Source organism: Schistocerca nitens, chromosome 6 (genome assembly GCF_023898315.1).
Source record: "Schistocerca nitens isolate TAMUIC-IGC-003100 chromosome 6, iqSchNite1.1, whole genome shotgun sequence".
Lineage (NCBI taxonomy): Eukaryota > Metazoa > Arthropoda > Insecta > Orthoptera > Acrididae > Schistocerca > Schistocerca nitens.
In genome coordinates this window covers 518,297,497-518,324,711 of record NC_064619.1, presented here as the reverse complement: position 1 = coordinate 518,324,711, position 27,215 = coordinate 518,297,497, and positions in this window count along the sequence as shown.

The window sequence follows — 27,215 nt, the reverse complement described above, 5'->3', positions numbered from 1 at the left end:
GTAAACAGCATATCGTTCTGACGAACGATCAGTCCTATTTGCGAGGTGGACGATTTGGCGAGTGCAAAATGGAGAAAACTTACATACATTAACAAATATTTTTACCAAAGAAGACACAGTGCCGTACAGAATTACGATAATCTCAGTTATTTATATTCACTTCATCTAGACCACCACAACTGATTATACAAAATTATTAGAAACGAAACTCGCAAAACACATAGCAAGGGGGCCGCACGAACTTCACCTCACCAATTTGATTCATATTGACGGGATGTGTAAGACACGACAGCGACTTCAACATATGTAAACAGGAAGATTCAACTCTCAACCGTTTTCGAGAAAATGGAGTTTGAAAATTATGCACATGTTTGTAAGTTTTGTGTGATCACTAGTACTCAAGAATTCTGCAAATGCTCGTGTTAAGCGGTTAGTTTCAGGAGCGCGAAGAGTATTGATCGAATATTCCAGACTGCACTTTTCTTTCTTCCCACGTAATTATTATGACTGGGCAAACTGTCATTTTTGAATGAGTCTTATTATTTGCATTGTCTTTATTGTGAAAGAAGGAGAAAAACATTTTCGTAAGCAGATTGGAAAAAAAGTGTATGTCACTGGCATAGTGTGAAATCCTGGTATTCTGTAGAATGCCTAGGTTATAAATAGAATGCCCGATGGTTTTAGGTAAACTGTGAAGTACAAATTTTTGGTGAAAATGTTACGTACCTTTCCTAGGCATTGGATACGATTTCCTAGGCATTATACAGAATGACCACTACCATTTACGCCAAGTTTTAAAAAGGCACAAGATGAGAAGCATTTGAAACTGAAAGAACAAAACTACGAAATAAAGCACAGCATATGCTTAGAGGTGAACAATGAAAGCAGAACTGAGACTGAAGTACTTGTTATGGTAGGTATTTATTTTTCTTCTTCACAAAAAAACACATTACATTTTGGCAATATGCTCTTGTATATAAATTTAATGACTTTAAAGAGCAATGCGAACGGAATATTTTGGAAAGCACGAGGCAGAACTGGCATGGCCTACTTGTTGCAGAAGGGAAGACTAGAGCGACATTTTGAATTGCATTTAATTTTCTTTTTGACACAAAGGCATCTCATATTTTGACATTTCGTATTGCTCATACACTTGATTAATCCTTGGCCGCTTCCTGTGGACTAAGAAGTAGCAGCAGATCGGAGAGGTATTTCATGGTCAGGAACGTCTTCACTTCTCATTAAGTTTTTTGGACATGCGGTGAATTCTGTTTTTGTGTAGAGACACCCTTCCGACATGGTGATACAAGAACGGGAAAGGATGACGGGAGAGCGTGTGTGGAACTTCAGACGGATGCTGAACGCTGACGAACCACCATGGCGATATCCGTCACGTGATAGTTTACCGTCGCATAACAATGCGATGTATTTGCAACTATTAAACAAAGACCCGAACGCCACCGAAACATTGGCGGTGGGGAAAAAATGGCAGGATTAGGCATGTTTTATACTTTGCCCAGCAGACAATCCGACGAAGTATACAATGCCTATGCAATGTATAAACTATCAATATTCTCATAATTTGACGTTCAATTTTCGGCATTCCGTACATTATCTAGGCATTCTATAGAATGCCGGATTTCACACAATGCCGGCAACAGATAAACCAGAACTTTCAATCAAATCAGTATAAACTTTATTTATATTATTTTATCTACATGTGTGGCCAGTATAATTTGTAATCTAGGGAGAACTGTACGAATCAGGATGATACTCATCACGGAAAAATATGAGAAACATTATTGCGACGTACAGCACTTCTAATGAACGCCAAATCTTTGCATGTGCATGATTTTTTTCAGTTTCTATTGCTACATTTGGTTTACATTTGTAAGCGATTCACGGTCATCACACAATTTCGTGGTGTACCACGCACATCTTTTGTTAGAATTACATGGGATTGAAATTCAAAAAATAGCACCGGAAGCGAAATAACATCGACGAATTTACGAAACTGAGAGCTTGGATGCGGAATACTTGGTTACTAGCGACTACAGGAATTATGTAAGCAAGCGTAAAATGTTCAAACTCGATTTTCTCGAAAACGATTGAGAGCTGCTTCTTGCTATTTACATACATTGAAGTCCTAATCGTGTCCTACACAACCTGTCAATATAAGTCAAATCGGTGAGTAGAAGTTCGTAACGGTTCCTTGTAAGCCAATAATTTTAAAGGTTTTTCATTCAATACTTAATACGTGAATATAAATGTATGTGATTACCAATTCCAAACAACACTAGTTGGTATTTAGTGTGCATACCTGTTCCGCTCGTAATTTTTGAAAACGATTTCCGCATGCTGGAATATGTGAGAGAAGCGGAGTGTTGCATCTCGGAACACTTTTCAGACTTCGCCTCTAGCCAGCCCTGTAACAGAAGTATAATATTCTTATTCCATTTTGAAATAATATCATTCACTTTATATGTGCTGCAGTCTTTTTCTGAAGTTACAAAAATTACTCTGGGACAGACTTTTGCAAATGTTAAAAAGTTTAGCATGGTACAATACGATCAAGTACTTACGAACAAATATTCTTTTTAAATTTAAAAGTATTGCAGTCGAGAAAATGTTGTTAGTATTGTACTTAATAGTCTATGTATTACATTACGCCGGCCGGTGTGGCCGAGCGGTTCTACGCGCTTCAGTCTGGAACCGCGCGTCTGCTACGGTCGCAGGTTCGAATCCTGCCTCGGGCATGGATGTGTGTGATGTCCTTAGATTAGCTAGGTTTAAGTAGTTCTAAGTTCTACGGGACTGATGACCTCAGATGTTAAGTCCCATAGTGCTCGTAGCCATTTAACCATTTGTTACATTACACTGAGTTAACAAAAATCATGGGATACCTCGTAACGTGGCATGGACTCAACAAATTGTTGGAGGTACGTTGCTGAAATATTGTTGACAACCTCGGTCAATGGCTTCGTGCGGTCTCTGTCACACCCGAACCCTAGCATTAACGCTTACCAACTGATATCAGGACTCATCTGCGACGGTTTTCCAGTCGTCTTGGGTCCAACCGACATTGTCATGGCCCCAGGCGAGTCGCTGCAGGCGATGTCGTGCTGTTAGCAAAGGTGCTGACGTCGGTCATCTGCCGTCTTAACCCATTAACGCCAAAGTTCGCCGCACTGTCGTAACGGACACGTTCGTCGTGCACCCCACATTGATTTCTGCGACTGTTTCATGCAGTGTTGCTTGTCTGTTAACACTGGCAACTCTACGCCAACGCCGCTGCTCTCGGTCGTTAAGTCAAGGCCGTCGACCACTGCATTGTCCGTGGTGACAGGTAATATCTCAGATTTGGTATTCCCGGCACACTCTTGACATTGTGGATCTTTGAATACTGAATTCCCTAATGGTTTCCGAAATGGAATGCCCCATGTGCCTAGTTACAGCTACCATTCCGCGTTGAAAATCTGATAAATCCCGTCGTGTGTCCATAATCACGTCTGAAATCTTTTCACATGAATCACCTGAGTAAAAATGTCAGCTGCTCCACTGCGCTGCCTGTTATGATGATGACAAACGAGTCGTCGCCAATGTTGACTGGTGGCCAATGCTAAATAGAAACATATAAATCACAGCAGGTTTGTTAGTGACTGCGATAAGGTGCTGGCTGCATGGTCTGGATCTGCAACGACTAAAGTAATTAGAAGTCGTTGGCAAAAAATAACATATATTGCACTTAACAGGTTGCACAGGAGTCTTCTTGGCTGATTTCATATAAAAAGATAGCTATTGACGTCTTAGTTAAGCCATACGTTACTAAGCGCCTTGTTAGAGGTTGCTTCCTATCAGCTGAAGGCTATGCTTCTTTACTACTTGACGTCCGGAGCAAGAGTGGACGTGAGCTCGCTAGGAACTTGGTACAAGCCGCGGAGCTGCGCTAGCGGCGCTGGTCGCGAGTCGCGGGTCCAACCATACTAATAAGGACCGCAGTCGATAACTGCAAACCCTAACAAGTGTGGTATCGAACGTTGATACCACAGTCTTTTTATACTTTGTGTACGCGATACTATCGCCATTTGTGTATGTGCATATCTCTATCCCATGACATTTACACCTCAGTGTATTACTCCGCTACCCACCAATAAACACCAAGTGAAATCTAATTAGGAAGATGTATTACCAAAAACCAGTTACAAGTAAGCATTTTAAAAGAGATGCTATTGGCAGCTAACACAAATGTCCGTTTTCAGGACAGGGAAAATTGTCAATACATTAAGGAAACTCACTTAGTTTGCAAATATACATAATACATGGTAGTAGACTTTCTTCCGTATGAACGTACAAGATGGTGCACGATTAACGAGGTATGGCTTAACCATCGAAACGCTACGTAATTAATATCAAAAATATATACTCTGTAACTGAAGAATTAACGATATTCTTCAAAAAATGGTTCAAATGGCTCTGAGCACTATGGGACTTAACATCTTAGGTCATCAGTCCCCTAGAACTTAGAACTAGTTAAACCTAACTAACCTAAGGACATCACACACATCCATGCCCGAGGCAGGATTCGAACCTGCGACCGTAGCAGTCGCGCGGTTCCGGACTGCGCGCCTAGAACCGCGAGACCACCGCGGCCGGCGATATTCTTCAAATATTTTTAACATATGTCCAACGTTCTTGCCGCAGTGGTAACACCGGTTCCCGGCAGATCACCGATGTTAAGCGGGATGATGATGATGATGAGTCCCATACTTCTTTACAGAGCGTAGGGGAACGACGCGGGAGACCCGCGCCGCCTTACTGGGCAAGCTCCTAGCGGAGGTGGTTTGCCATTGCTCTCCTCCGACCGTAATGGGGATGAATGATGATGATGAAGACGACACAGCAACACCCAGTCATCTCGAGACAGGAAAAATCCCTGACCCCGCCGGAAATCGAACCCGGGACCCCGTGCTCGGGAAGCGAGAACGCTACCGCGAGACCACGAGCTGTGCAACAAATCCAACTGGTTCTCTGATAACCAGTCACGGGACACATCCACCCCCTTGTTATTCAGAGGGTTAATATATGATCTCAGTAAACTGAAACTGGTTGACAAGGAGAGTAGAAACTAATAAACAAGTGAGGTTGCTAAAAAGACAGAATTGCACAAAACGATGTACAAATCGTTTAAAGAACACCACCATGGGGCACACTGATATACTAGGAGCAGCCTGGTAATTAAGCTGAGTGGTCCTTCGCAATACTTGCAGTAGGAGCTGAGAAGACGAACAAAATTTTGTCCGTGGTTTGCACTTCGTACATCGTCAATTGGAGTAGAAGGTAAGCCCGCGAAGAAATTATGCGCCGTCCTACGTTAGCAAGGTGGATACACTCTTCCAAAATGTGGTATAGATAACAGTGCGTCACAAATTTTGAACGCTAACAAGTTCTCTCATGGGAGAAGGAATTACTGCCCATCGGGCAAGGCCCTGTCTTAGAGTTAGTAACACTTCGCCTCTCTTTCGTGCCTGGAAGATGTGGTAGTGGTGGTGGTTAGTGTTTAACGTCCCATCGACAACGTGTCTGGAAGAAGCCATGCCATGGTCACGTAGCTCACTTCATCGACCACAGCCTATTGTCCCTCACTTTCAGCCACTTATCCTCCCACTGACTCACAGCCTTGGGGCTCATACGTCACTACCTGTAGGTGGACTGCATGTCACAGAAGGTAGACCTCCCTAGCTACATCCGTCAATATGTTGTATCGAAGAAGTGGCCGTGCGGTTAAAGGCGCTGCAGTCTGGAACCGCAAGACCGCTACGGTCGCAGGTTCGAATCCTGCCTCGGGCATGGATGTTTGTGATGTCCTTAGGTTAGTTAGGTTTAACTAGTTCTAAGTTCTAGGGGACTAATGACCTCAGCAGTTGAGTCCCATGGTGCTCAGAGATATTTGAACCATTTTTTTGTTGTATCGAGCAGAGTATCATCACATTTCCCTGCTTCTGCAGGCAGAGAAATAAATCGTGTTGCGATGGAACATTTTCACTGCTGTGTACCATCAAGATTTTACGTATCCAGAATGAGATTTTCACTCTGCAGCGGAGTGTGCGCTGATATTAAACTTCCTGGCAGATTAAAACTGTGTGCCCGACCGAGACTCGAACTCGGGACCTTTGCCTTTCGCGGGCAAGTGCTCTACCATCTGAGCTACCGAAGCACGACTCACGCCCGGTACTCACAGCTTTACTTCTGCCAGTATCTCGTCTCCTACCTTCCAAACTTTACAGAAGCTCTCCTGCGAACCTTGCAGAACCAGCACTCCTGAAACAAAGGATATTGCGGAGACATGGCTTAGCCACAGCCTGGGGAAGGTTTCCAGAATGAGATTTTCACTCTGCAGCGGAGAGTGCGCTGATATGAAACTTCCTGGCAGTTTAAAACTGTGTGCCCGACCGACACTCGAACTCGGGACCTTTGCCTTTCGCGGGCAGTGCTCTACCATCTGAGCTACCGAAGCACGACTCACGCCCGGTACTCACAGCTTTACTTCTGCCAGTATCTCGTCTCCTACCTTCCCCCAGGCTGTAGCTAAGCCATGTCTCCGCAATATCCTTTCTTTCAGGAGTGCTAGTTCTGCAAGGTTCGCAGGAGAGCTACTGTAAAGTTTGGAAGGTAGGAGACGAGATACTGGCAGAAGTAAAGCTGTGAGTACCGGGCATGAGTCGTGCTTCGGTAGCTCAGATGGTGGAGCACTTGCCCGCGAAAGGCAAAGGTCCCGAGTTCGAGTCTCGGTTGGGCACACAGTTTTAATCTGCCAGGAAGTTTCAAAATTTTACGTATTATTATCGTATTTTTATGGCATGGACGATATATTCATTCGGTAAGCGAGTCTTGCGGATAAGATCGAGGCAAAGAGCCTTATTCTCTCACGTCCCTCATCATTATAACCAGGCGTCAGTTTAATATATTGTACAACAAACTTTTGAGGACAGCCGGCGGTTGTGGCTGAGCGGTTCTAGGCGCTTCAGTCTGGAACTGCGTGACCGCTATGGTCGCAGGTTCGAATTCTGCCTCGGGCATGGATGTGTGTGATGTCCTTAGGTTAGTTAGGTTTAAGTAGTTCTGAGATCTAGGGGACTGATGACCTCAGATGTTAAGTCCCATAGTGATCAGAGCCATTTGAACCATTTTTGAAGACATAATCTGGACTGCACTGCATCTTACATTCAAGAAGTTCCAAGATAATCAGTGAGCACTTCGGTAGCAGGAGCTGCAGTCGTTTCCAGCACCTCCACAAAGATTCAGATTTGCTCTCCACCGAGAGTTCTCGTGTTTGCTTCTTCTCGGGTGTTGAACGAGATTATCGCTTTTGGGTGATTTACGAATTCCATTTTCAAAGTTGGATGTGCAACCGGTAGAGCTAATGAGAGCCTGTATATTTGATGCGCCACGAAGAGTTACTGCCGAATGGATAATAACTCCTGTTCAGCCTCAGCGCAAAGGATGACTATAAGGATGAATCTGTTGATAACTCTAGCCACTTAATGGCGAGTAGCATCAACCAGCGTTACACGTGTAGAAATTGCCGATCCATATTACCGGTACAATTAATTAACACTCTTATGCTCTAATATCAGACAAGATTGGAGCATATGTGTTCGATCCATTCTGCAAAACCCTTGCGTAGTACTTTGGTGGAACTTTCTATCAGATTATCTATTTATGGAACCTCAAGCAAAAAACGCAGGGCATAGAAACCTCCCCTTTCTCCGTGCAAGTAGATGCCGAATGGACATAGCGGTGGAAAACTGATGTTCCTTCAGTAGACAAACTGAAGCCAGTGGTCATCCAACTCTCCAGCGTCTTGCTGGTCAGCTACAGCTGACATGCTGCTCTTACATGTTTAGAAGAGGCGTAAAAATGATCCACGAACTGGGATGGCCGAACGGCACTTCATGCCAGTTACAGTGGTAAGGTTTTAACGTTTCGCACACTTCCTTTGGGACGTCAATCTCCCGCTCCAATAAATCTCGTAAGGCTTTCCAGACTCGATTTACGAATTGGAGATGTGACAAGGACTGTACTAGTCGCATTTATTGAGTTGTTAGCTGGTGATGTGCCTCCGGCTGGTATCGTATATATCCCAAAGGCTGGAGAAAAGAAAAGAGTTACTTGTTGATGTTTAAGTAGGTAAGTTTATCTATAGGTACCTTCAGCAGGTTCAGAAACAGTGACAGAAAAATGGCCGAAAATATGCTTTTTTTGGCGACAAATAAAACTCGTAGCGTCCATGTTTCGGCTGAAGCATATCCACACGCTATCTTAGAGGTTTATTTCCAGCATCAGTTCTCCTCAATGTTCGGGCAGGAATTGTTGGTGGTTGCCTACTTGGGCCGTCTGAACTGTCTGGACGACTATGAATTGTCAGCTACTTGCAGTTTCTTCGGACCGATCTTCTTAATCTACTGGAGGCTGTTCAGCCGGCAACGTGAGAGAACCTGTGGCTACTTCGTGATGGAGCCCCTGCACATTATCAGCGTGCTGTGGCTCGCTATTTGAATGAATATTACGCCAAAACATGGACTGCACACAGTGGACCCGTTACAAGGCCAGCAGTATATCCCCATCCCATACCCTCTGACTTTTTGTTGAGAGCTCACATGAAACAGCTTGTGTACTTCCAACGGCGCGCCACAACAGAAGATCTTTGGAATGTAATAATGGCTACCGCAAATACCACACATGGTATACCATAGATTTTCCAAGGCGTACAATTGCTATAGTGTAGAAGTGTAGACATATGTTCTGCATGCAATAGTGGTCACTCTGAACATCCTGTAAATTTGAAATTTATAGGTATGTAGAATAAAATATCCTTACGAGGGCCGCCTTCTGTGACTAAGGCTTCCGGGCAATAAGTACTAATTACACTTTTCGTTTATACGTATTTCAGTTCAGATTCCGCTGGTAAACTTTGTAAAAAAAAATTACTGATCACTCTGTAAATTACTAACGGAGTTCTTTGCTGCCTACAGTCCCATTAAAATTACTTGACTGGTGACACTTCTCGGGTTGTAGCTGTTTTCCTCCAATCACAACGGTTACCCTCACGGTCGGACCGTCCTCCATTGCCAGACTGCCACAACAATTAGTTCACTGTCAGTTCCTTCTCCGGCTTTCTTTCTCAAACACTCGGTCTGGCCCTTGTATTTCGTTTTTCATCATATTTCATCAGTCTAATAACCACACCAAAAACACCACACACACACACACACACACACACAGAGAGAGAGAGAGAGAGAGAGAACGATTCTAACAAAATACGCACATTTCAGAGACAGCACTAACTCAACACTACTGGATCCTTCCGCACAGTATGCAATTCTTCGTCGCTTATACAGTTATTGTAATAAGAGAGACCGGCCTACTGTAGATTAGCATCGCACGATTTAGGTGAAGCCAAATTTTTGCTGGCTACAATTAATTGTCGCGACTGGATCACGAGGGCCGAAAACACAACCATCAACAGTGTAATGGGGTAGCGCAATTTCTGTCTTGTAAACCTGACTTGTGGAAGGTCGTAAGTTCGAATCTCGTCAAGTGCAGGGAAACTTTTGTTTTTCTAAAGCAACGTAAAAGGCTTTGTTTATTGTTTTGTACAGTTAATTGGTTTAAATGGTTATTTTTTGTTTCTAATACTGTAAGGCCTCATTTTCGTCATAGTATTGGCTTTGCTGTTTGCTCTTATTTTTCTTCCTGTCAATCTTTGTTCGTTTCGAATTTGCCTGCGTCGCCTATAATCTGCAACCAAGTGCCAGCCAGGACCGCTCATCGGTTGGTAACGCGGCAGCTCGTGTAGCGAGTGTGAGGATAGTTTCAGGTAACAACTGACAGCGAGAAACTACGGTGAACTTTCACCGATGAAATTGAATTTTTTCTCTCTTGAGTTTCCTCGTAGAGGTTAGCCTCAAACGCCAGTGATCAAAACGATCGAGATTTTAGTTCTACCGCAGACTGCTGATCGCCGTTCCCTCGGATACATTGCACATCAAGAGGTTGTGGTTGAGTTAGGACATGAGTTTAAATTCAGGGCTACAAAATGCATCGTCTGCCGCAGTTCACTTGTTGGTCACTTAGCTGTTGACAGAGCGTCTCCAAATTCCGTCATATCCCGTGGGGGCCTCTCCCAACATTGCTCCGCGCTACACATTAACAGCATTTTAAAATTTTTATTTTTGTGGTTTTCTACATCTACATTTATACTCCGCAATCCACCCAACGGTGTGTGGCGGAGGACACTTTGCGTGCCACTGTCATTACCTCCCTTTCCTGTTCCAGTCGCGTATTGTTCGCGGGAAGAAAGACTGCCGGAAAGCCTCCGTGCGCGCTCGAATCTCTCTAATTTTACATTCGTGATCTCCTCGGGAGGTATAAGTAGGGGGAAGCAATATATTCGATACCTCATCCAGAAACGCACCCTCTCGAAACCTGGACAGCAAGCTACACCGCGATGCAGAGCGCCTCTCTTGCAGAGTCTGCCACTAGAGTTTGCTAAACATCTCCGTAACGCTACCACGCTTACCAAATAACCCTGTGATGAAACGTGCCGCTCTTCTTTGGATCTTCTCTAACTCCTCTGTCAACCCGACCTGGTATGGATCCCACACTGATGAGCAATACTCAAGTGTAGGTCGAACGAGTGTTTTGTAAGCCAACTCCTTTGTTGATGGACTACATTTTCTAAGGTCTCTCCCAATGAATCTCAACCTGGCACCCGCCTTACCAACAATTAATTTTATATGATCATTCCACTTCAAATCGTTCCGCACGCATACTCCCAGATATTTTACAGAAGTAACTGCTACCAGTGTTTGTTCCGCTATCATATAATCATACAACAAAGGATCCTTCTTTCTATGTATTCGCAATACATTACATTTGTCTATGTTAAAGGTCAGTTGCCACTCCCTGCACCAAGTGCCTATCCGCTACAGATCTTCCTGCATTTCGCTGCGATTTTCTAATGCTGCAACTTCTCTGTATACTACAGCATCATCCGCGAAAAGACGCATGGAACTTCCGACACTATTGTCCACAGCTTTAACGTGTTTAGGGAATGAAAACGTAGTCCAAGTAGGCTGCATTCATGGAGAGACAGCCGTATTTGTGTGTCGCCTATAATCGAGCAACTGCAGCAGCAAGAGACAGACTTAAACTGTCAAGTAATTTTAATCGGACTATAGTGGAAAGGCAAACCTACGTTTCTAGCATTTGTGGACTTAGAGAAAGCTTTTGACAATGTTGATTGGAATACTGTCTTCCAAATTCCGACGGTGGCAGGGGTAAAATACAGTGAGCGAAAGGCTATTTACAATTTGTCCAGAAAGCAGATGGCAGTTATAAGAGTCGAGGGGTATGAAAGGGAGGCAGTGGTTGGGAAGGGAGTGAGACAGGGTTGTAGCCTATCCCCGATGTTATTCAATCTGTATATTGAGCAAGCAGTAAAGGAAACAAAAGAAAAATTCGGAGTAGGTATTAAAATCCATGGAGAAGAAATAAAAACTTTGAGGTTCACCGATGACATTGTAATTCTGTCAGAGGCAGCAAAGGACTTGGAAGAGCAGTTGAACGGATTGGACAGTGTCTTGGAAGGAGGATATAAGATGATCATCAACAAAACCAAAACGAGGATAAAGGAATGTAGTCAAATTAAGTCGGGTGATGCTGAGGGAATTAGATTAGGAAATGAGATACTTAAAGTAGTAAAGGAGTATTGCTATTTGGGGAGCGAAATAACTGATGATGGTCAAAGTAGAGAGGATATGAAATGTAGACTGGCAATGGCAAGGATAGCGTTTCTGAAGAAGAAAAATTTGCTAACATCGAGTATAGATTCAAATGTCAGGAAGTCGTTTCTGAGAGTATTTGTATGGAGTGCAGCCATGTATGGAAGTGAAACATGGACGATAAATAGTTTGGACAAGAAGAGAATAGAAGCTTTCGAAATGTGGTGCTACAGAAGAATGCGGAAGATTAGATGGGTAGATCACATAACTAATGAGGAGGTATGGAATAGAATTGGGGAGAAGAGGAGTTTAAGGCACAATTTGACAAGAAGAAGGGACAAATGGGTAGGACATGTCCTGAGAGATCGAGGGATCACTAATTTAGTAATGGAGGGCAGCGTGGAGGGTAAAAATCGTAGAGGGAGAGCAAGAGATGAATACACTAAGCAGATTCAGAAGGATGTAGGCTGCAGTAGGTACTGGGAGATGAAGAAGCTTGCACAGGATAGAGTAGCATGGAGAGCTGCATCAAACCAGTCTCAGGACTGAAGACCACAACAACAACATAGTGAATAAGATAGCTTGTAGGCTTTGAAAGTCTGGAAACCTCTAAAGATGTTATCGTTACAAATGCCCAAAATTATGCAAACTGCCAGCACACAGGTTGACGCTCTGCCCTCCGGCCCCCGCCGGAGGTGGCGCCCCGCCCTCGGGCTGCCGCCTCATTAGCTGCGCTCGTCCACGCGCTGGCCGTTCCGCGCAAGAAGGCCGCGCGGCGCGGACCCGTTCCGGGCGCTCCTTAAAAAGCGCTACTGCCGCTGCCCGCCGCCTCATCGAGCATTATGGACGCGGCCATTAATCAATACAGCCGCAGTAAGTCAAGCCCGGCGGGGACCACACGCAGCCCGCAGCCGTAATCTGGGCCGCCCCCGGCCACTTACTCCCTCATTAGGAGCTGCCCCTCCCCTGCCCCCCGCCCCTACGCGTATAAACACCGGCGACAATTATGCGCCGGCACGGCTCACCACCTATCTCCTTTTCCACGGCAAATGGGAGCGCTCAATTCCCTATATCGGTCACGGACCGCTTATGATGCTCGCTCTCTTTTCTGGAGAGCTCGTTCCATTTAGACTTCATTTGTCGGGGTCTGTCTGTTAATTAGAGCGGCCTTTGATTCGGAAATAACGAAGTAAACGTCCTCACGTCCTTACTGTTGACTCTGAGAACGTCAGTAAGCCATCGCTGGTGAGCTTGCAATGTTGTTCAATTATAATAACTATTTTGTAGGGTCATTGAAGCTTCTCAAGCGTGGAGGACTTCAAGCCGGCACCTTGCCAATCACAAAATTATTTTACTCCAGTTGCAGTAAGGCAAACAGGCAGATCATCGTATATCGATTCTGTCGATACACAATCGACATTGCGCATCTACTTTGTGTAGCACTGAAATGCAACGTGAGTGAAGTTTTCATTCTGCAGCGGAGTGTGCGCTGATATGAAACTTCCTGGCAGATTAAAAGTGTGTGCCGGACCGAGACTCGAACTCGGGACCGTTGCCTTTCTCAGGAAAGTGCTCTATCAACCGAGCTATCCAAGCACGACTCACGTTCCGTCCTCACAGCTTTCCTGCGAAAGGCAAAGGTCCCGAGTTCGAGTCTCGGTTCGGCACACAGTTTTAATCTGCCAGGAAGTTACATATCAGCGCATACTCCACTGCAGAGTGAAAATATCATTCTGGAAACATCCCCCAGGCTGTGGCTAAGCCATGACTCCGCAATATCCTTTCTTCCAGGAGCGCTAGTTCTGCAAGGTTCGCAGGAGAGGTTCTGTGAAGTTTGGAAAGTAGGAGACGAGGTACTGGCGGAAGTAAAGCTGTGAGGACGGGACGTGAGTCCTGATTGAGTAATTCAGTTGGTAGAGCACTTGCCCGCGAAAGGCAAAGGTCCGAGTTCGAGTCTCGGTGCGGCACACAGTTTTAATCTGCCAGGTAGTTTCAAATGCAACGTGTCTTTTTATATCACTCATTGCGTGACAACAGTGCATCTACCCTCTATAACTTGAAGGTATGTCTGATGAATTATCTTTTGCAGTACTATTGTTTGTAATGATTAGGTGCTCCACAAGTAGCAGGAAGATTAAGGTATAATGCCTCGTCGGCCATAATATCACGAGAAACTGGGCGCGTGCCCGGATTAGAAAATAATGGAGCAGGATATTGTCTGTGTAACAATCAGAGAATATATACGAAGACAGTAACTTGTTCTCGAAAGAAAAGTTACTGTTGATGAACGTGCAGCTTTTACTTGGAATAAATGATAACTGAAAACCTCAGCTGCCGACAAGTGTTGATATACCTCGATGTGGACAGCTGAAAATGTGTGCCCCGACCGGGACTGGAACCTGGGATCTCCTGCTTACATGGCAGACGCTGTATCCATTTTTTTTACAGCCGGGAATCGAACCCAGGTCTCTTTGCGCAGCATTCCTTCGCGCTGACCACTTTTTTTTTAGACCTTTGCCTTTCGCGGTAAGTGCTCTACCAACTTTTTTATTTATTTTTTATTAGAAAATTACATCCGTAGCAATAACATAACAAGAGTTCCTTCTAAACTATGAAAAAGAATGTGAAACTAATAATGTTATGATAGATAATAAAGAAAGAAAAATGTAACCAAATCCCGCACGCCATTCCATGTGCATGGCCCATCTGCGTACAGATTCCATGTTCCAAATTGGTACAATATTTCGCAGCGTGTGGAGCCCCATGTCGGCGGTCATCCTCTGCCCGGTACTCCCCAACTGTGAGGGGGGTTATCGAAGACACTGCGCAAATAGTTCGCAAATAGTTGTCGGTATCGGGGTGTACACTCAAGTGTGCTATGACTGTCCTGGAGAAATTGCCAGTAATCAAGCACCATCTTCTCATTATCTCGAAAGAGGTAGTATATGGACATGCCTTTAAACCACGTGAGAGCGTGAGTCTTCGCAGGTGGGAAATAAGTATCCTCTGGACAAAGGAGGAGCCGTGGCTCAATTGTGCGAGGCGCGATACGTAGGTAGCAGGCGAGCATCTTCTGCACTAGCAGCCATACCTCTAACGCCGATCCACATGTTAAGCGGTGTTCGTCAGTATCCACGAGGTAGCAACGTGGGCAAAGGGGGGAATCCGTCATCCCAATAGCGTGCAGCCTTTGTCGTGTTACAACCTTCCCGTTCACCACCTGGTACCACGCGGCTCGTACCCGCGTGGGGAGGAACGGCTTCTGGACCGCTCTCCACACTGCAGGCCATAGGGTCGTGGGGCTCTTCCTCTCAATCACATTCCGAGGGATGGACCTTAGCAGCAGTCTGTAAACGTCTCTCGCCTTAGGAGTGCGAGTGTTGGGAAGGTCTGGGTTCACGTAACTATACTCAAGAATAAATGCCGAGAGGTGTGAGAGTGAAGGTGTAATGTGCGCAACCGTGACAGGTGGCAGAAGAGACGCCGGCAGCAATTCCTCTAACAGACGTCCCGTAAGGGAAGCATCTTTGTGGGTCAACAGTTTCATCATTGTGCACAAGTAAAACGCTGTAGCTCTCGCTCGTACATTTATAAGTCCCAGTCCGCCATCACGCGGAGGGAGGGTGAGTGTTTCGTAGCGGACTTTGAATAGGTGTCCGGCGGTAAGGTAATATCCAAACGCTGCTTGCAATCTGTGGGCCATCGCTGTCGGTATCGGTAGGACCTGGGCCATGTGGATCATCTTAGTCGCCACGTGAAGGTTGATGAGGTATTCCACACGCTGTAGGAGGTCCATCCGTCGAAGTAAGTTCCGGCGAATTTCTGTGCGTATGGCCTGTAGTAATCGTCCATAGTTCATGGCAGCCGTTCGGCGCACATCCTGTGTAAATGTTATGCCCAAGAACCGGATCTTGTTAACTAGTGGGAGTGGGGCTAAAGCGTCCTCCTGTAGACCTCTCCAAATGGGCATCGCTGCCGACTTGGCCACATTCATGAGGCTGCCCGCTGCCAATCCATAGCGATTGATCCATTGCATCACCGAGCGTACCTCGTCACCAGATCGGACAAGTAATAGAAGGTCATCAGCATATATCCTGCAGTGAAAGGTGTGATCCCTCAATGACATGCCCGAGAGCCTGTTTTTCAACACTCCGACAAGTGTTCTGGAAACTCCGACAAGTGTTTCGAGGGCGATCGCGTAAAGGATCATGGAGAGTGGGCATCCCTGGCGAACTGACCGTCGGATCGGAAAGGGACCCGCAATCCGTCCATTCACCAGTACACGGGATGCAGCTCCACGGAAAAGGCGCTGAAAGATGTCGAGAAAGTCAGGCGGGAAGCCCATGCGGGCCATAACGGACAGAAGGAACTTGTGGTGAACTCTGTCGAAGGCGTGGTCGAAATCAATGGAGATCAGAGCGGCTTGAAGGCGACAGGATGTGGCGATGGCTATTAAATCCCTGCATTCGCTGGTTGCCGTTTGCATGTTGGTCACTCCGCCCTGTGTCGTTTGCTCCATTGAGAGGAGTACGGGCAGAACCTTCTTTATGCGGCTGGCGAGCAGTCGGGCGAATATTTTATAGTCCGAGTTGAGCATTGTAATGGGCCTGTAGTCCTCGACCATCCGACCTCTGGAAGGCTTGTGTATCGGTATAAGGAGACCTTCCACGAATGCAGGTGGCACGTGGGAACCGGGGGTCATCAGTTCTTGGTACATGATGATCCATCGGGGCATCATTAGATCGCGGAAAGTCCGATAAAACTCGAGCGGCAGTCCGTCTGGCCCGGGAGATTTGTTGAGTGCTGCCTTGTTAAGAGCGTCCTCGATGTCGTCCCGTGTAATTCCACCTAACAGCGTCACCGCTGCTGCATTGTCGAGGGTGTGCGACACGTGCTGCAGTATGTCGTGATCGTCCGCTTCCTCTTCCTCTGTATTCACCTCGTCGTAAAACCGGCGATAGTGATCTGCAAAGGCTTCTGTAACCGCCGCCTGGGTCATTACGACCCTACCACCTGGCAATACGAGGTCCGTGATCAGCTGCTGTCTGCGTCGGCGGCTGTCGAGCACGATGTGATGCATAGACGGGTTTTCTCCTTCCGCTCGGTCTTGACGTCGCGATCGCACGACGACCCCCTCCAAACGTGTCCTCGTAAGAGACAATATTTGACCTTCAAATCGGCGGCTTGCCATTTGTCGGTTTGGAGATGGCGGTTGGCTGTCGAGTTCGCGAAGCATCGTGTAATAAAAGTCCAATGTGTGACGATGCCAAGCTGCGATATCTTTACCGAATTGAGTTAGCACACGCCGAAACGCTGGTTTTGCACAATCCACTCACCACGCTAGAGTCGAAGGGTATCGGGGAAGACGACGTTCGCAATCCAGCCATGTGTTGGCGATAATCCGACGGCATTCCGGGGCTTGAAGATGTGCCACATTCAGCTTCCAGGGTCCTCGACTGCGCCATATGCGCTGCTGTTGTAGAGTGAGTGTGCATATGAAAGCGCTATGATCGGAGAAGGCAAGCGGCCAACGTTCGGCGTCCAATACTCCCGGCGCTAGAGCTCGTGAGACATAAATGCGGTCTAGGGCACTGGGTGAGTGACTAGTAAGGTATGTCGGCCCGGGACGGTCACCGTGCACTGTCTCCCACGTGTCGGTGAGAAGCAGATCTCGAACGAGGAGCCGAAGTTCTTGACAAGTCGAGAAGTGTAGGACTTGGTCTTTGGGGTGGAGCACACAGTTAAAGTCGCCACCGAAGATATATTGATCGAAGCGGCTGATAAAGAGGGGGGACGATATCCTCCGAGTAGAACAGCGATCGTTCGCGGCGTTGGTCAGTTCCTGATGGAGCGTAAATATTAATGATGCGTGTGCTCAGTGCTGTGATCGCCAGCCCCCTTCCTGACGGAAAGTAAGTCACTTCTTCGATGGCAATTCCGTCGCGCACTAGTATTGCCGTACCGCTGCCATTCCGGACCGCCGGTGACACATATGTCACATAACCGTAGAGAACGGGGGGGGGGGGGGGCGCTATATACACTTCCTGCAACAGGGCAATGTCAACAGCCGAAGAACGAAGCATCTCACGCAGCAACTGGATCTTCACTGCCGTTCGTATCGTGTAGAGGTTGAGCGTGGCGATACGATAAGCAAGTTGCCGAACCGCAGGTGTTAAGTTATCCATTAAGACTGGAATTACCTATGACGCTTCTGACTGTATTGACACCTCCGCATCCCCCCAAACCTCACCTGCCGTCCTTTCTAGAGAGCCGGCGCCAATGGCGTGGGCCCTGTTGGCGTAACTTGCATGGTTCCGTCGTCGTCGTGGTCATCCGCCCACGTCGGGGAACTCAAAGCAAGATCGGCTTCCCTAGCTTCCTCAGGACACGGCATGGGTGCTTGCACTCCAGAAGGTGGTGGGCAGCATCTGTCCTGCATATCGGCATCCGATTTTGCCACTGTAGGTATATGTGGTTTGTCCTCAGTTCCGTTCGGTGGTGCCACACTGCAGCAAATGGCGGCTGCCTCTGTGGTAGCGTCGTCATTGAAGGTGGAGTCGTCGTCCTCTGGAGGCTGTGTCGCATCCCGTTCGGAAGTTGCTCTACGCCTCCGCTTCCGTCGCTTTGGAGAGCGTTGCTTCCTGGTGTGTCCTTCTGTGTCAGACGACGGCAAAGATTCCCGACGTTCCGGTGCAAAGGCAGCTGTAGGCACAATAAGCGAGTCTACGGCCATGCTATCGTCATGTACGTATGTTGTTATCCGTCGACGGGGGCGGCTGTATCGGAATTGAATCCGTAGCTTGTGGAACCGGTGTGTCGTCATCGCCCTGTATTGGAGGATGGAGCCGCGACCCAACAGTTGATGTCTGCTGTCGCGGTGAAGTGGTAGCTGTCGTGAGGGCTGCTGCATAAGTCACGGGAAGCAGCGTCGGCTGCGATGGCGGGTCTGCGTCAGCCGGCGGCAGTTGAGTGATTCGACGTTGGAGACATTCTGATCTGAGGTGTCCCTCCTTCCCACAACCAGAGCAGGTCTCTGGTTGCCCATCGTAGATGACAATGGCACGGCAGCCACCGATATTCAGATATGAAGGTACATGTCTTTTAAGTTCTATTCGGACCTGGCGGACTACGTTCAGCACGGGATATGTCTGGAATTGCGTCCATTTTTCCGCAATATGATCATGGACCGTGCCGTAGGGGCGCAGCGCTTTCACGACGTCCTCCGCTGGTAGTTCGAAAGGAAGTTCGAAAATTCTGATCTTGCGAAGTCTCATGCCAGAATAATCGACGTGTACAGTCCCCACATTGCCATCAGCATGGCAGAAACGGAGGCCCTGTTTCGTGTCCCGAAGGATCCGTTCACATGTTGCGTCGTTGATGATCTTGACATATACGATACTACTCACAATGGACAAGTGAATGCCGAGAATGTCGGTCGCTGGGATTTTAACTTCTTCTCGTAGAAATCGTTCGACTTCGAGTGCTTTGGGCCGTGCAAATTCGTTGCGGAACGTAAATTTGAGCGTCGATTTTCTGTATTGGTGCGCCAAAGTGATCTATATGCTGAGTACGGCACGCGCGAAACGGCCGAGTACGATGTAAACAACACAAGCGCTCGCTCCGCGGCAGGAACACAAACAGCGCTTCCTCACCGCAGCACAGCCAAAGGCCAACTTGAGCCACCGAGGACACAGATGAATAGCGCGACTGCAGGGACTTATCCCTTGCACGCTTCCCGTGAGACTCACATTCCCAACTGTCCACAATTCTACATATGTATTGTACCTTATAGACGTTTGCCCACTCACTCATTACTCGCGCACGCTTTGGCGATTCCCGTAAGAGTTTGAGCAACCTATGCACATTCGCACAGACGAAGGTCAGTGGCTGGGTAGCCTTTAACTATATATACGAAGACAGTAACTTGTTCTCGAAAGAACAGTTATTGTTGATGACCTTTGGTTTTGCTAAGTCACAGCTCAAATTCTATTAACGACGCAAAAAAGTCCCTGTGATCTTACTCTCAGAATTTATTCTGTTTAAAACTTATTATAGATGACATGGGTGATATATACTTACTGAAGTATTTGTGGGTCACCGCAAGTAAATGCTTCCTATTGTGAATACAGTAATCAACCGCCAAGACTAAAAGGTGTTAGCGGACTAATGAGATACGATTTTTTGAAAGGCAGTTACTGAAAGCACATTTTTACAGATAGTAACCCCACGAGAAAAGAAAAGATTCTTATATCAGTTATCTTTTGATTAAGTCCAACATACACATACTTTGTAGATAAACTGAACTGCAAAAATATATAATTGTTTTCTTCTTGTAATAATAAGTCAATAGTTGTAAACGAAAATAGGGAAGAGTAATGTTAGTGAGACCTTTTTTTTATTTTCCTACTGTCATAATCGACCTTAACCATGGACGTGAAATAGTAGAACTATTTTCTGCTACTCTTACCTTTAAAACTTTTATCCATTATGGATGTGGAACACGGCGACTGTGATGAATAAAGGTCTTCAGAAATGATTGCAACCAGATGACTGCAAATATTTCTAACTACCCCCTGCACTTTCCTTTACTGTATTAGCAATGTGATAAGGGTCCTTCAGAGTTGTTACTACTGCTTCTACTATTATACATGTAGCCCACGAAAGTTATAAGAAAATGGAAACAACTGCACTATGTTTAGCGTCTGACATTCATCGCCAAGTTTCAGAATATATATTACGCGAAACAATAATTGTACGCAGTAGCAACAACTGAAGTGATATTTTGCGTCTTGTGACAATATCTGTAGGAACAGGAGTTGTTCAACTACTGGTTGGTGCGTAGGCCAAACGGCGGCGGTATGTGATTTACTCCGATCCGTGCGCCACCCACAATGCATGTGCTCAGCTATCCATTCCATTGGCGCTCCACTACATGAAACAAAGGCCAGTGCGGACTTAGTTTGTCGCCTTGTAGTCGGCGTTCGGAGAATGCAGCTTGGCACGAAGGCCGCGTAAACGTCGCGTCGCCAATTCACTCTCACACCTCTAATGAAAAAGATAATTTAGTGCCGGCCGTAAAATTCCTTTACACCTCCTTAATAGCCCAAAAATGGACGAATCCACGGCACGGAATAAGATCTTTCAATCGGGGCACACAGCGGAGTTTATCAATTAAATATATGCGCCGGGATACTGTTTTTACGGCTCGGCGCATACTTATCTCGGGTGTGTTGTGACGTCCTCCGGAGCGGTATTTCGTTTCTTTCGTGAGCGGGACGGCCGTTTGATTTTAAATGAGCGCGGTCCTAATGCACGCGGAGTATTCCTCCTCCGATATAATGAGCTTTATAGTTGGTGCACAGGGACGAAGGCCATATTTTACACGGGAAATGCCTTATCGGCACATCTGGGCTCGCCCCTAATGAGCCAGCTCCTTTAAGTACTCGCGTTGATGAATATCCAATGACGCGAGCCGAAGGTAGGGGGAAGTGGCGAGGGAAGGTGGCGCGAGAACGGGCAGATACCGCCCCATCCCATGGGCCGCGCTCATTCGTCCCGTATCGCCGTGGCATCGTTTTTTCGCATTCGGCTCTCGCTCGAATATACATTAGGTAGGACACACAGACGGTGGCAGAAAATACGTGTGGTTACTCACTGATTATGTATTTTGCTAAATATCTGCAATTACGACGTAAGTCATAAAGTTTCCATCATCATCTAGAAAAAATAATTTATGTAATTAATTTTTTGCTTGTTTGCAGGCACTTGTTTACCATCCTGGAACATACCGAAATCCCTGCGCCACTGTATCATAGCATGCCCCTCAGGAACCATAAAGTGGAATACAATGCGGTAGCTTGTTTTCAGCCGCTGAAGGAGGAGAAACACTTCAAAAATCGTCGCTGAGTTGGCGGAACTTTATAGCAACAACGTACCAGCATCTGAAAAAGTTTTGCAAGAGATGGGGCCCCTCCACGCCCTCACCAACGTGGCGAACAAACCAAAAGTTCTACTGTCATCTCCGTCAACATGTTAGTTATCTAATAGGTGGCTCACAGCATGCTGGGCTGTGATGTTATCCGTGCGTCTGGGTAAGACTACGCATTAACACGGCCCACCAGGTGATAGATAGTGGACGAAACGGGAATGAGGGTAGCAATTTGAAGAGCAGAGGGAAAAAGTGCCAAAGCTCGTGCCGTGGGAAAAAACCTCTGCGACAGTGGGATGGGTAGTAAGAGCAGTAGTGGCTTACTGGCTGCAATAGTTCATGCAAGGTTGGGTTAGTTAGTATGGGTATCATGCATCATTACCGTGGCAGGCGGTGGCGATGTATCCGAGTTTGCTGCAGCCGCTGAATTCCTGGAACAATCAATATCGTTATATATTAGTGGGAGATCGGTCATAGATCATCTCACTGTGCGGGGGGGTATGTGGAGCTTATCTGCATGTAGTGTACGGTACGGCTTCCCTGCGTGGTGCCAGTTATTCGGCAAGTGTGTTCCAACTGGATATCCAGTAATGGTGGCTGATTAACAGGGGCTCACCTGTACCGTTGTGTCTGAGTGTACTTGGCCGTAGGTGTTAGGTCCTTACAAGTATGTCTTTTGGTCCTTTATATTTCCATTCATGGTTGTGGTCGTAGTTCCACAGATTCAGAATAAACGGGCTTTGCGAATGTCTGGAGTTTCTGTATAGTCTTGTGGTGAGCTTGTGGGTTACCTCCGTGAGAGTCTCAAGTCGGTATTCCCGGTGAAGGTCCTCGATGCGTGTGTATCGTGGCGCAGATGCTTCTAGTGTGGTCAAACTAGTGTGAATGACGAAGAAGGAAATGACGGATCGTCTCTACGTCAAGAATCGTAATCGCAAGAGAAGTGGAGGTCTTACTGCTCGGCTGGCGTATCTCAGGCGAGGTGAGAGAGGAAAAAATAGAATCAGTTATGAATCAGTTTTCAGCATCTTGCATGACATAGTGAACCTGTCCAAGGTCGTCACCCACTGGATTCCCCGAGTACATGTCGAACCGAGTGGAAATGTTGCAGTAGTGTCAGGCCAATGTAGATGATTTCTTTAGTCGCCTAACCACCATGAACAAGTGCTTCTTGTACCACAACGACCCTGGGACAAAGGAGCAAAGCAAGCAGCGGAAACTGCTGGATTCACTACCACTGAAAAGGACGAAGACCCACTATCGTCAGGCAAGACGATGCAGAGCGTTTTTTGGAACTATGATGGTGATGATCATGCTCGTAAGGGGCAAACTATTGCGTGAGCATACTGCCGAAACCTTCTGGCGAGGCGGAGTGGAGGCCGCCAAGACGAAACGTCGCGCGAAGATGTCCGAAGGGGTGTTTCTTGCTCCATGACAACGTCCAAGCTCGCTCTGCACAGGACACAGTCACACATGCTTCTTTGGGCTGTCAGATTTTCTTCATTCCGCACCCTCCTCCGGACAGGACACCTCTGATGAAGAAACAATTATATAGCAGGCATATACCGTATGACGTGATATTCGAAGTGTAATGTATCCTTAACAGCCTAAATATAACCTGAATGAGATTTTCACTCTGTAGCGGAGAGTGCGCTGATATGAAACTTCCTGGCAGATTAAAACTGTGTGCCGGACCGAGAATCGAACTCGGGACCTTTGCCTTTTGCGGGCAAGTGCTCTACCATCTGAGCTACCCAAACACAACTCACGCCCCGCCCTCACAGCTTTACTTCTGCCAGTACTTCGTCTCCTACCTTCCAAACCTTACAGAAGCTCTCCTACGAATCTATAGAGCTTCTGTAAAGTTTGGAAGGTAAGAGATGAGGTACTAGCAGAAGTAAAGCTATGAGGACGGAGCGTGAGTTGTGCTCGGGTGGCTCAGATGGTAGAGCACTTGCCCGCGAAAGGCAAACGTCCCGAGTTCGAGCCTTGGTCCGGCACACAGTTTTAATCTGCCAGGAAGTTTTAAATACAACCTTCTAAAACTTAGGCCTCCATCAAGCCACCCATCCTTAAGAAAAATGTATCACGTTGAAGGATGAATGTGTAGATGAGGACTAACGCCGTTGCAGAATTTACTGGTCGCAGATTCATTTTTCAGAGTGATGATTAAAACATTATGAGTAACTCTCATATGCAAAATAAAGTGCTGCGATGACTAAGTAACTGGACTCGCAGTCTTGTGGAACGACGTTCAAATTCCCTTCTGACCACTAGATTTAGGGTTCCACTGTTTCCTTTGATCATTTAAGAGGTATGCTCGGATGGTCATACAATTAACCTGGACATGTGCCCTGTTTTTCGTGACATTGTCGGCAGCGAGTCATTATACGTTAAGCTTCCTGTTTTTTGTGCAATTAATTAGAAGAAGATATGGTAAGAAGTGAAACTGGGCCTCTGAAGTATCGACTGGCTTCCTCAGATGCGAATGTACGAATAACAAGGACAGTAGAGGATGTTCAAGCAGAAACAGCAATAATCATAATTTCTTTTCTTGAAGAATTTCCTCTTCTGTTAGCTAGCTCGATGCTGTTGTGGGTTCAATTCCAGATAATGACATTTACCAAACATTGTTTGGTAAATGACACGCAATCCTTCACCAAAGTTATCACACTGTGGAAAAGGGTTAAATTTAAAATGGACATTACAACCTAATTGCTATATGAGAATCATCACAGTGAGTGTTGGAACCTCCTAGCTACCATATGAGTGTATATACAGGCAAAACAATGTTTTCTACACCTGACAAGTAGGCTGCCCTTCATGACTTGCATGTTTTGTGGGTAGTATCAGCATACTTTACAGGGCCTACATGTGTAGATGGGAACAGCTGAGCAAAGTGAGGAGAGTAGAGAGATGGATGGTGAGGGAGGGGAAAAGGATGAGGTGGACAGAGAAATGGGGAAGAGGAGATGGATAGAGAAGGAGGATGAGGTAATTGATACAGAGAGGTGGAGTAATGGGAGGAGAGAGTGAGAGAGGGAGTATAGGATGGACACAGAAAGTGGGAAGAAGGACAGAGAGAGAGGGGAGAAGGAGATGACAGGCAGAGGAGGGAGGAAATGTAGGAAGGAGGTGGGAGATGCAAAGTGGTAGTAGGTAAATGGAAAAGAAAGAGGGAGAGACAAAGATGGGCAGAGAGAATGGGAGGAGGATACGGGCAGAGAAAGAGGGGAGGAAGATATGGTTGGACAGAGCGGGAGGAGGAGATGGACGAAGAGAGGGGGAGGAGTAAATGAAAAGAGAAGGAGAAACAGAGTGGGACAAACGAGATGTACAGATGGAAGTGGGGGGGGGGGATGAGGAGGACAGAGGGATGGGGTGAGTAAGAGATGGACATAGATAAAAGGTAGGAAGAGATGTGTGCAGTACATGTGCTGAACAGCTATGTGAGGGAAGCCATGGGGAAAAGGCTAGTCTTCTTAAATTCCAATTATCGAGCTTCCCCCGCAATGTACACTCTCCCCCCGTACAATCTCAGTAAAAGATATCACGGACTGTCTAGTAAAACACGGAAAAACAGAAAAGAAACAAATATATTTTTTCATTCATGTCGGCAGGTTTGGCTATATTCGTACAAAAGCAACTTAACTTCAAGCAGCTAGAGCAACATGGAAGTAATAAATTTACCACTACTTTCAACCGTCAACGGTAATTATCAAACAAGATAGGCCTACAGTTTCCCTTGTGTGAAAACATTCATAAAAATAAAAACAGATCATATAAACTAAGCAAGACACATATGTATTGACGCTTTTACTTAACTTTTAGTTAACTTACAGTGAATATCATAATAGTTAGCCACTTGGATAGTACAAACAACATGAACGGTTAGCTTAGTATCACTACTTTACATCTGGAGTAGTAATATACAAAAATATAAAATTAATTTATTGTGCCATAGATGCTTTTAACTTTCAGTAACTAACGTGTTCATAAACATTCCTTACTCGTCTATACATTGTAAATTTCCGAGCCACCTGATGTACCACATTACAATATACCACCAAAGTCACTGGCCTTCGTCAGGATGACGTCGCTGAGGTTTCAAACCAATCATGAAGCAGTGACACCAAAGGTGGAATACCCAGTTGAGTCTTAATTTACTGAACCACATGCAAAATACCTTAGAACGACGCTTCACGGCCAGTGTGGCCGAGCGCTTCTAGGCGCTTCAGTCTGGAACCGCGCGACAGCTACGGTCGCAGGTTCGAATAATGCCTCGGGCATGGATGTGTGTGATGTCCTTAGGTTAGTTAGGTTTAAGTAGTTCTAAGTTCTAGGGGACTGATGACCTCAGTTGTTAAGTCCCATAGTGCTCAGAGCCATTTGAACCATTTGAACGACGCATCACTGGGACTTTTATCTCTTCGTGAACCTTAAAAGTGGTGCAAACTTGTCACCGAAGCCAACCGATCTTGTTACCAACCAAACATGTTTCCACGCTTCAGCATGATTCAGTATAATCGTTAGATTTGTTTCTGTATTTTGAGTGACCAAATACTTTACACAAAAATTAAAAAATTTCTCATTTCTGCAGATGCAATAACAATAAACATCTTTCAAAATTTTTGAATAACACATGCATTGCGGAAATACCACTTGGCATCTACACAGAACGGGGTGTCGTAAAAGTTATACTATCTCTTTAGATAAGAAGTCACTTAGAAGGTCTGCGACCATGTTTAGTACTGTATGGTACTACATTTGTATTGGTCAATATAATGTTTGTAATCATATCATTACGCCTTCAGATCTGTCAAAATAAGAACCCTGTCGCCTCCTACCCCCATCAGTGTATTGTGCACTGACGAAGTTGCGAAACGGAGTAATAGTTGTACGACCGCAGGAGAAGGTGAAGCTACAAGAAGAGTTGAATTTAGTTGTTAATCTAACAGATAATTTTTTTTTGTGGATCGCAAGTTTACGTTCGACCATTATAACACTAGATATTATCTCGCTACATGTTAACGGTAGCGTGTGACTAAAATCTGATAGTAAAATTTTACAGCCTTTTCAAAGAAAGCGCTCTAAGAAATATGCAGCATTTGATACGTGTTACAGGAAGTAATAAAAGCAGGTCACCGGAACGCATGAAAGGCATGTTGGAATATAGAGAGCGATAATGTAATCTATATATGGATCAGGAATAAACGTTGGGCAGCGTAATCGTAAAACAGAGAACAAAGTGTAAGACGTAACAGGTAGCTTGAGAAATTAAAACGGATTGGCACCCTACGGTGAATTCACTTGTTCTGACATTATCTCCGAAGTATTCGTTATAAATTAGTGGAGTGACGCAACAATATCCTAGCTACTGCCAATTCATACGTTTTATGAGAATAAGCCGCTGGCAGAAACTTGGTAATACGAGGGTTGACTTAAAAGTAATGCCTCCACCTTCGTAACTCTTTAACAGTTGCATTGAACGGTTGTGTTGTTAC